At 34.8% G+C, this 10,000-nt stretch overlaps 1 pseudogene; it reads right to left on the minus strand.

Moving 5' to 3' along the window:
• Positions 1-434: 434 nt before the first annotated feature.
• Positions 435-9,326, minus strand: LOC141679944 (cyclin-dependent kinase F-4-like; annotated as a pseudogene).
• Positions 9,327-10,000: the final 674 nt, after the last annotated feature.

Genomic DNA, 10,000 nt, shown 5'->3' on the forward strand with positions numbered 1-10,000 from the left:
ACTTCTCAGCAGTAGTATCAGGAATTCCTTGTGCTTTCCTTATGTGAATTGTTGCTGTTAACAAATGGTGAATATTCTTGTTAGAGACGTGGAATCGAAAACATAAAACATTAGATACTACGTCCATTCCACATTATATGTCCATTTGGCTTCTTCCACGTAACTCTGGATGAATAAATTTTGGTAATTTTTTTTTCATTTATGAATTAAATGTGAACTTTTTATTTTTATTCAAGAAAAAGTTGTAACATCATATACTAAATAAATGTAACTAATGCCGCATCATGCCCTCAAAAAAAACTAATGCTGCATTATTATCCTCCTAACTTGCATTAGATCATTACTTTCAAGATACTGACTGTGCCACTGTAGATGGTAAAATTTTGTCCCCTAGAAAGAAGCATGAAGACAAGAAATCCGCATAGTTTCATCAATTAAATGGCACAAAAATGTTTTGCAAGAACAAAATTTACTTGTATATTTATGACAGATGGTCTTTGTCTTAGTTGCTTCACCGAAGGGTTTTTCAAGGTCTTTATGTTCTTAGTTGCTTCCTGCAAAAAGAATAAAACAATACTTAGCATAGGTTAGTTAGACGAATAAAAAACAAATATGGCGGTAGGAAATGAATATTGAATGACTAAAACAAAAGAAATAAACCCCGCACCTGTTGACTAATTTCCAACTTCCGATGAACACCTGTAACAATTGGTGGATCGTATACCAAAAATGCATTAGATAAATTTCTTAAAAAGATGCATATTTGAACAAAACTAGAAATAGGAAACAGTAAAATTAGGGTGAAATTTCTAGTACAGTTATATAACAATCATAATTCTAGCCATTTGAAGGAATATCTAACGGCAGAAAGATAAACTAGGCCGCTCCTCTGTAATTTTCCGCGGAGCCTAGTATCCTCAATTTTTTTCTGCGGTGGGACTCCAATTTTGAATATGCCACTACTAACTTCTTGGAAAAAATTCCGCCGAGGGTCTCCAATTACGAAAATGACATCCGCCCATTACTAACTCATTAGAGGAAAACCACGGCACATACTTATACATCAGAGGCTGAAGCTCTAACATTAAAAAAATCTGTATCTGTGCAAGTACTTAATATACATTTCTAGCTGATTCATCTTCCCGGTTGACTGATCGATTTGCTATGGTTTCTTCATCATTCAGCTTCTTAAAGGTATAAAGTTTTAATATTTTTTTTTTCTGTTCCAAGACCTATTAGCTTCTTGTTCATTGTGTTTACTTTAATTTTAAGTTTTTTTTGTATTTTCTTGCCTCGGATCTCTGTAAAGTTTAAGTCTTTTTTATGTCTAGTTGGTTGTCTTTGACTGTTTATTATTGTACTTGGATTTGTTTAATTTTTTGCTTATGTCCAATTTAGTGGATTTAAGTCTACTGTAGGTATAGATGCATGTTCCACGGGTTATTTCCTAGGAGTTAGTAACATCAATTTAGAAGCTCCGCAGAAGAAAATAAAAGATTTTATAGCCTCCGCGAAAAAAATTACCGAGGAGCAAATCAATTTCCTTTTTTTAGTCATAGCCTTTAGATAGTCCATCCAACAGTTGGAAACAAAGATTGTTACATAACTGTCCCTGACAATTGACTGTCAGGGACTAGGACCCAAAGATGAAAGTAATACAGCCAAATCTGGGGAAGCAATAAGAAAATATAAACAATATCATCCAGAAAATATTGTTGGGTTTTAAGCCTAAAACCAAGTTTCCTCACTTTCACTCTTTGTCCCACATTGATAAGGAAAAAGGGACACCCACCTTTCTCCCATATAAATAACCCCTATCCCCTTCATTTCTAATTACACCTTTCTTTTCTTTCTCCTTTTATGTAGCTGCTAGATAGTCCATCTAGTAGGAGAGCGAGCTTAGCTTGCTTTCAGGAAGTGTCGGATAGAAGGTCCTCGTGCCTAAACTATCCTTTAGGATATTTGGGTTGGCTGCAGCCATCCCCGCTGCAATAAGAAGAGGCCTTCGGCATTGTGCGGGGTTAAGAGGGGGAGAAAGAAAGGTTGTCGGGAAATAGTGATAGGGGGAGGTTTTGAGGGAAACACTTCAGTGAGTGAGGGATATACATAATAGATATGCAAGTAGATTGAATTTGAGTATAAAATTCAGGCTCGCATATTCAGATATTGTAATCTCTATTTATCTTGTGAAGTTGTTGTGGATGTAGGCTTGCCGAACCACGTTAAAATCTCCTGTCTCTTTTACTATATTGTTGGTTTATTATTTTCATTATCATCATAATATTTGTGGGTCTGAGCACACGGATTTACAAAAATGCTTCTGCAGACGCTGGGAATCGGGGCAGATTCCCAATAAATGGCATCAAGAGCTGGTTGAGCTGGGCTTAAATAATTGGTGCCGAAGGAAAGTCGTTAAGAAAAGTGGTTCTCTAATTGGCACCGTTTCGACGAAAGAGCTCCCGCTGTTTTTTACACTTACCTGGCCGATTGATTTAGCTGTTTAACTTGTTTTGTGTGTGCAAGGGAAGATTATGGCAAATATTGAAGGGTTCAGGGTGGATCAGTTTGATGTTAGAATGGTGTCTAGAATAATGGTTCGTGAAAAGACCGGCTCAAATCGATAAGAAGAAAAAAAATCAGAATTTTATCCAGAAGGACGGCGTGCCCGCGCTGAAGTAGTGCGCGGCCGCGCCGAAGTAGTGTGCGGCCGCGCCCAAGAAGCAGAAACTCAGCGCGCCCAAGAAGTAGAAACTCAACACGCGGTCGCGAACTTATAAGATAGTGTGTTAATCTTTGATAAAGCGAAAGTGAATTTAAGGGTTTAGAACTTGTCATGCTAGTATAGGTTCATGTAATTGATATGCATGATTCGTAGGTAATTTTAACCATCTTACTTCCCCTATATAATCACGATAGATAACTTGCGCATTAAACCGTTATGTTGGAAATTCTTGTAGACATATAAGGACTAAGCATAATTGGTGTCTATTCAGTTTCTATCTCTTTTGTGGATGTCTGGTAGTATGGTATTCGCGCAACGAAAGTTGGCGTTTATCAGTTTCGTGTTATCTGATTAGTGTCATCACCATTACATGCTAAGGTTAAGAACGAAAAGGCTATTGAATGAAGTTAGAATCTCATGTTTGTGTCATATATTATTCAATCCTCTTTAATCTCTTAGTTTATGTTCTTTAGTATAATCTCTTAGTTAATCTTAGTAAAAACAACCACAAATTGTTACTCGTCTTAGCATTAGATAATAACCATACTAGTGTTGTATAAATACATTGATTGAAATTAATCTAAACCTATCCCTGTGGGAACGAACTAAAATTTATTCTATATTACTTGCGAACGCGTATACTTGTGTGAATTTTAGCGCGTGTTTAGCGACTAACAATATTGTAATCTCTGTTTATATAGTAAAGTTGTGGATGTAGGCTTGTTGAACCACACTAAAATCTCCCGTCTCTTTTATTATATTATTGGTTTGTTGTTTTCATTATCATCATAATATTTGTGGGTCTGAGCACACGGGTATTAAAAAACGCTTCCGCAGATGCCAGGAATCGGGGCAGATTCCCAACAAATATGAGTTGCACACAAAAAGGTCACTTGTGTTTGAATTTGTGTGCGCTTTGAGTGCGCTTTGACTGAATAAAGAGAACTTGGAGGCTTTAAAGTTGTGAGGGTGCCGCCAGAGTACCTCTTCACACATTTCTGCTCTAAAGATCCTCTATTTCCAGCTGCAGCATTATCACAAAGATATCAGGACAAGAAAAGAGTTAGAGGAAAGAAGGGAAAGAGGGAGAGAGACTCTCACCAGGAGGAGTTCTTATAGTGGCAGCTTTGGGACGAAGAGATGGAGGAACATAATAGCAAGTCTGCGAAAGTAAAGAAAAGAGCATTGTTGCTAACAGTTTCTTTAAAGAAACTGCAAATATACAGATAAATTTTCTATTTATTCCAGTAGTGCAAGCATTTAATGTCTTTACCTGGAAGGAAGGATGCCGAAGAACCTCCGAGGCTGTTGGCCTTTTGCAAGGATCCCAAGAACAAAGTAATTAATATCATTTGACATATTGAAAAAAAAAAGAATCAGTAGCAGTAAAAATATTGAGCTTTCCAAGCTGGAAAAAGAGGAAGTAAACTAATAAAATAGAATAGAACTGGAAATTAGATGTCACGTAAAAGTTAAAGTAAAAGTAAAAGTAAGAACATAGGTCTAAATTTATAGCAGATAAACTTACTCTAATGAGGTTGATTGCATCTTTGCTTACAGATGGTATCAACGTAGAGAGAGGAACACCTCCAAGCTGCCATATCAAATTTGAGGAAGAGAAAATAGTTGAGAGCTTTATACGACTAATGTTATAACTAATGCAAATATAAGAATTGTGCTAGATATAGGAACCAAGGGCTTTCACCTGCGGAAACTGATATTTGATTGCATTTGCTAGTTGAAGCCCTTCAGCCCATTTAATCTGTGTAGGGCTGCCGATTACACTGTATATTTTGTAGATTTCATCTGCTTCACTGCAGAAGAGAAAACAACATGAAAATTTACCAATGACTTTTACAAAAAAACTTTGAACTATAGTTCAGCAACCAATAATATCCTATTATAATCTGATTAGCTGAAAAACATTTTTCGCTGAACAATTATCATCAAAATTAAATTCACTGCAGATTCATTTTAAGATTGGATCAACTAAGTGACTCTGAAATATTATTACCAATCAGCCTGAGATACAAAGCAATGCACAAGTTATGCGAAAGGAGCTATAAGGAGATAAAGTGATAACTTGAACCTGGAAAAAGTGGGCGCAGAGTTAATAGCTCAGCCATGATTGCACCCATCGCCCACATATCCAGACATTGCAAGGTAAATAAATTACAATCTTTAGACTTTGCATCCAAACAATCCAACATATTACAAATGCCTTTTTTCTTCATCAATGTTATACACTCATACTAACCAACTGCAGAGCCATATGCTGGAGACTGAAGCAGAACTTCAGGTGCCCTATACCTGAAAAAAGCCTATGTCTTAGCTACCAGAAAAAATAGAACTACAAGATATAGGTATAAATAAATATTTCAGATATATTACGCACCAGCGTGTTGACACATACTCCGTATATGGTGTACTGATCTCTCGAGCAAGACCAAAATCAACAATTTTTATTATCTTTGAAACTAGCAAGTTTTCTGTAAACAAAGCATATTCAATGATGTAAATTTCAGGACACCTAGTACGAGCTACTTTCATGAATTATAAAATGTCAAAAATCACTACGTATAGAAGCCACAACCGACGCTGCAATTTGACTTCTGCATTGAAAGTTTTTAGTCCAACTCTTCCATAAAATGCAGTCCAATACAAACAAAAAAAACAATAGCAACAGACCAAGGATTACATACACTCTTTTGTGGCCAATTCGATCTTGGATCATAAATCGGAAATTTACAAGTGTATTTATGCTCTTATTTACTCCAGCAACTAAAAAGCATTCATATATGTTTATTTGTAAAATTCAATTTTCTAGATGCTTGTTATGTGATTATCTCCTATTTTAATATATTTTTAACATAATTCCTCTCTCCTACTACATGTTTCCATCTGTGTATGCCATGTCCTTTAAACTCTCTTCGCATAATGAACCCACTATATATAAAGCTTAGAGTTTGGTTGGCTAAAACAATATAGTGCTCACCTGGTTTATGATCACGATGGAAATATCCACGCTGTTGCATGTATTCAAGACCTTGAAATACTTGAAAACACCAATTCCTTACTTCAGTTTCTAAGAAAAGTGTTCCCCTGTCTTTCATAAGTTGATACATCCATACAGGTTGCAGTCCTGTATATGGAGTACACGTTTTATAGTTTAAATAAGAAACAGATAGATGTAGAGTCATAGCAATTGAGTTGACACAACCTACCATGTACTCAAAGACAAAGTACAGGATGTCATTTTCACTAATTACTTCCTTGAGCTTCACAATATTACAATGGTTCATTTTACGCAATGACTGCCAAAAAACAGTTCACTGTCAGTACTTGTGATTAGACATAAAAGAAATCGAATGAAATATACAATGATTGTTAAAACTTACCTTGACTTCTCTTAAATTTATACATTCTTCCCATGAGTAGTATTTTCTTTTCATTTTCTTTATTGCAACCTAGTCAAATATAACCACATATAAAAGGTCATGATTAACATCTTCTATACAAACATTAAAAATTGAATTACCTCACTAAAAGGATGCTAATTAACCAAAAGTGAGTAAATAGATATAAAATATAACACTTACAACTTCACCAGTCTACTTATTCAAAGCTCTCCAGACACTTCCAAAGGTTCCATTGCCAACTTCCTTAATTATTTTGTACCTGGACAAGCCATAATTGAAATTATTAGAGCCCGATTGGGAAAACCTTAATTTTTAACTTACAGATGGAAAAAAGATCCTCCACAGCTGCATCGAGGTACTTTTTCTCCAATTTTAAGTTTGAAATTTAAGGAACCCGGATGGAGATTAGTCATATATAAATTAATAAAATGAAAACATAATCAAGTAAAACTCTCAAGGCATTGACTGACCTTTCCATTCTTGCGACGTCAACTGTTTGCAACTCCTTATTTAGAAAAGAAAGAAGACGGGCATAGAAATATAGGGTGTTTATATCTAGTATGTGAAATATGAATATTACTAAACCTATAAAGTATAAACAACCAGCCTGACTTCGGAAACTGAATAAACTAATAATTTTCTCCTGCACAAGCTATGAGCACAAAACCTGAAGAATTTTGATCAAAAGGCATCAGAGCCCTAATCAAAGTACATAGTTTGTCAAAGGCGTTGATGTGGTGGTCAAGAAGAAAGATGGTTAAAAGTCCAAGACGGGAGAGCATCTCAACAACAACTAAAGGAATTGATCGAAGTAGGGGCGGAAGCAGGAATCTAACATGGGGGGGGACCAAAATTAATAAAAGTAGAAAACATACCGATTTATTTGAGATGTGCACGCCTTTCTTTGATTAAATAAAAAGAATCAATGATCTCCTCGGCAGAAATGGTCTCCGCAATCTCCTTTTCAATATACACTATCAAATAATCCCTAAGAAATTCATCTTCCATTCGATTGCGAAGACTTGTTTTCACAATTTTCATAGCAGAAAAAGCTCGTTCAGATATTGCAGTAGATGCTGGAAGAGTCAAGACAAGCCTTAATAGTCTATCAACTAATGGATACATGTCAGCTTTCCCTGCGGTTACCAATCCATGACATAAATCACCAAGAGTAGACAGATTCTGCATTCATATCTGGAATCAAGATAGTATGTCGTTCACAAAATGATCTCACGTTTTCTAAGAGACCCTCCCAACCATCACTTCTCAATTTTTGAATCAACATCTTTGTAGTAGAAACCAGATGCATGGCATTTAAAATATCTTGAGACTTTTGTTATAATGCTCGACAAAGTAGATCAGTAATAGCCATTATCTCCTTAACCACATGTAAAATAAATACAAATTCATAAGACATTAACATTTTAATAGCACTTAAAGCATCACCTCGTTGAGAAAAAGTTGTCCCTTGAGCAGCAACGTCAATTAAAACCGAGCGAGTAGCACCATACATTCTTATCAAACTACATATAGCAGTGAAATGTTAACTCCATCTAGTATCTCTGGGACGTTGTAATGTTCCAATTTGATTGAGACCTTTACCTGTTTGAATCTCTTCTATTTCCTTTAAATGTTCAATTTCAGCAATTTGATTAGCTTGCAACTCATCATGCCGCTTAGAAGAACTAGTAACCGCATTGATAATAAAGACCATATTTTGAAAGAAAGTGTGAATCTGAGGTACTTCTCTTGTTGCAGCCACAAGTGCTAATTGTAATTGATGTGCTAGATAATGAATGTAATATGCATAAGGACAATCTTTAAGAAACAAGGCTTGCAGCCCATTTCACTCACCACGCATATTACTGGCACCATCATATCCTTGACCTCTTATGTTCTAGACATTAAGATTATGATGAGACAAAATAGCACATATTTCAGTCTTTAAAGTTAAAGAAGTTGTATCTTTAACATGGACTAAATCCAAGAAACGCTCCCTCACAGAACAACTGAACAAGTATGTTCTGTTTTTAGACTTTTGTTTTAAGCATTTTTTTTTATTTCAAATTGTACTATCTTTATCTTATATGTTTATTTATTAATTATTCAGATTAATGAAAAAATTCCATGATTTCCATCTAATCAATATTATTTTGAATGAAATAATTAACAAAATCAATAAAATTTTGTATAATCAATTCTCAATTTCAAATTGTTTTTTAAATCTAGGGGGACGAAAAAAAATTTAGATAGTAAATTTTAAAATTTTATATTAAAATTTTGGGTTATTTCGCAGTTGGCGGGGACTGGGCTCCCTTCGGCCCCCCTGGTTCCTCCCCTGGATCGAAGTTAAAATTAGTTCTAGGCAGTAGTTTGGAAACTTATATCAGAACATAGCCACCAAAATCTATCAAAAAGCTGCAACAGCGTCCAAATACAGTAGAATCGATTTAGAAAGGACAGGGTATTTTTTAAGATATTCACAGCAACAGTTTGGCTAATAATTATCCAGGTATAAAAGTTTGATTATCTGCTTGCAAACTTCAGCCCTGCAGTCAGAACAATATATATACACTTTATCAGTTATGACAAGACATCAGGAAAATGAAATATCATAAAAACAGTTTAATTTAAGAAGGTACCGCAGAAGTGGTTTCTGAAGGTTCTTGAAGGAAGGCATTATCAGTTATCAGCAATGCAATAAACCACAACTAAGAAAATTCAGTTTGACGATGGAAATAAAACATGTTCCTGTAATAGGTACCAAAAGAATTACTCACTCGTAGAAGTGAGCTATAGATCCAACACCTAACTCAGGAAAATATTGCAATACGGCTCCAGTACTTATCATACAAAAGTTGTTCACTAAGTACAGTTGACAAAGGAAACAAGAAGGAACTCTCCAAGGATAAGAAAACGCCAATCAAAAACTTCGTGGAACGAAATAGTGTGATTCTGGAAGCAGGACCAAACACACAGTTTCTCCATATCTTAGAAGAGATTAAATATTTCAAATTGATGTCTGAGTCAACCTGGCAGCATCATTCAAATGTTTAGAACTCAAATATATCTCAAAAGCACAGCTTTAACAGCAGTTATGAAAATTCAAGCCATAATACATAAATAATACCACTGTTCCATATTCAAGACAGGATTTTAATTAACATAAATCTAAACCGGAGGAACAATCCAATAGGAAAAATAGAAGATAAAGCCTTCAGCAGTTTGTTTTGTATATCTATGTAATAAGTGGCACATCATATTCTTTAATTAACATCTAGGAAAAATCTGACGTATTAATTCATTTTTCAATAAATGTGATAGATTGTGGTCAGATAAATTGATTCTCATTTAGATAAAGATATTTTTTCTGTTTTTAAATAATTCAATTTTAATCATTTACATTTCCTTCATGTTTTTTAGTGGAGGCATGAAAATGGGGGAAGGAATATTTGCTCATCTACATATAGATGATGACAAGTATTGTGTGTTTTTAATTAATATAATATTGCTCATCCACATTTCCTTAATGTTTTAGTGGAGGCATGAAGATGGGGAAAGAATGTGTGCTAGAACATGCAAAATTAAGAAACTTTGATATTAAACAAGGCTGTCCCTGCTGCAGGCCAAATCAAGAGATACTTCAAAAACCAACAAGACCATGCAATCCAAACACATAGGTATTTTTCGAGTAATTGATTAGTTAAAGTTACAAAAATTATAAATTTGGAAATTTATAATATATTATACTTCCTTGGTTCATAAGAATACTGTTAATTCACGTGTTTATGATGATAAGAGTTCTTAGCAATAGAATGAAGACATCAGATTGGAATCATCCGAGATCTCAGCAATACTT

The sequence above is a fragment of the Apium graveolens genome, chromosome 8, assembly GCF_009905375.1.
Source record: "Apium graveolens cultivar Ventura chromosome 8, ASM990537v1, whole genome shotgun sequence".
In the NCBI taxonomy this organism is placed as follows: domain Eukaryota; kingdom Viridiplantae; phylum Streptophyta; class Magnoliopsida; order Apiales; family Apiaceae; genus Apium; species Apium graveolens.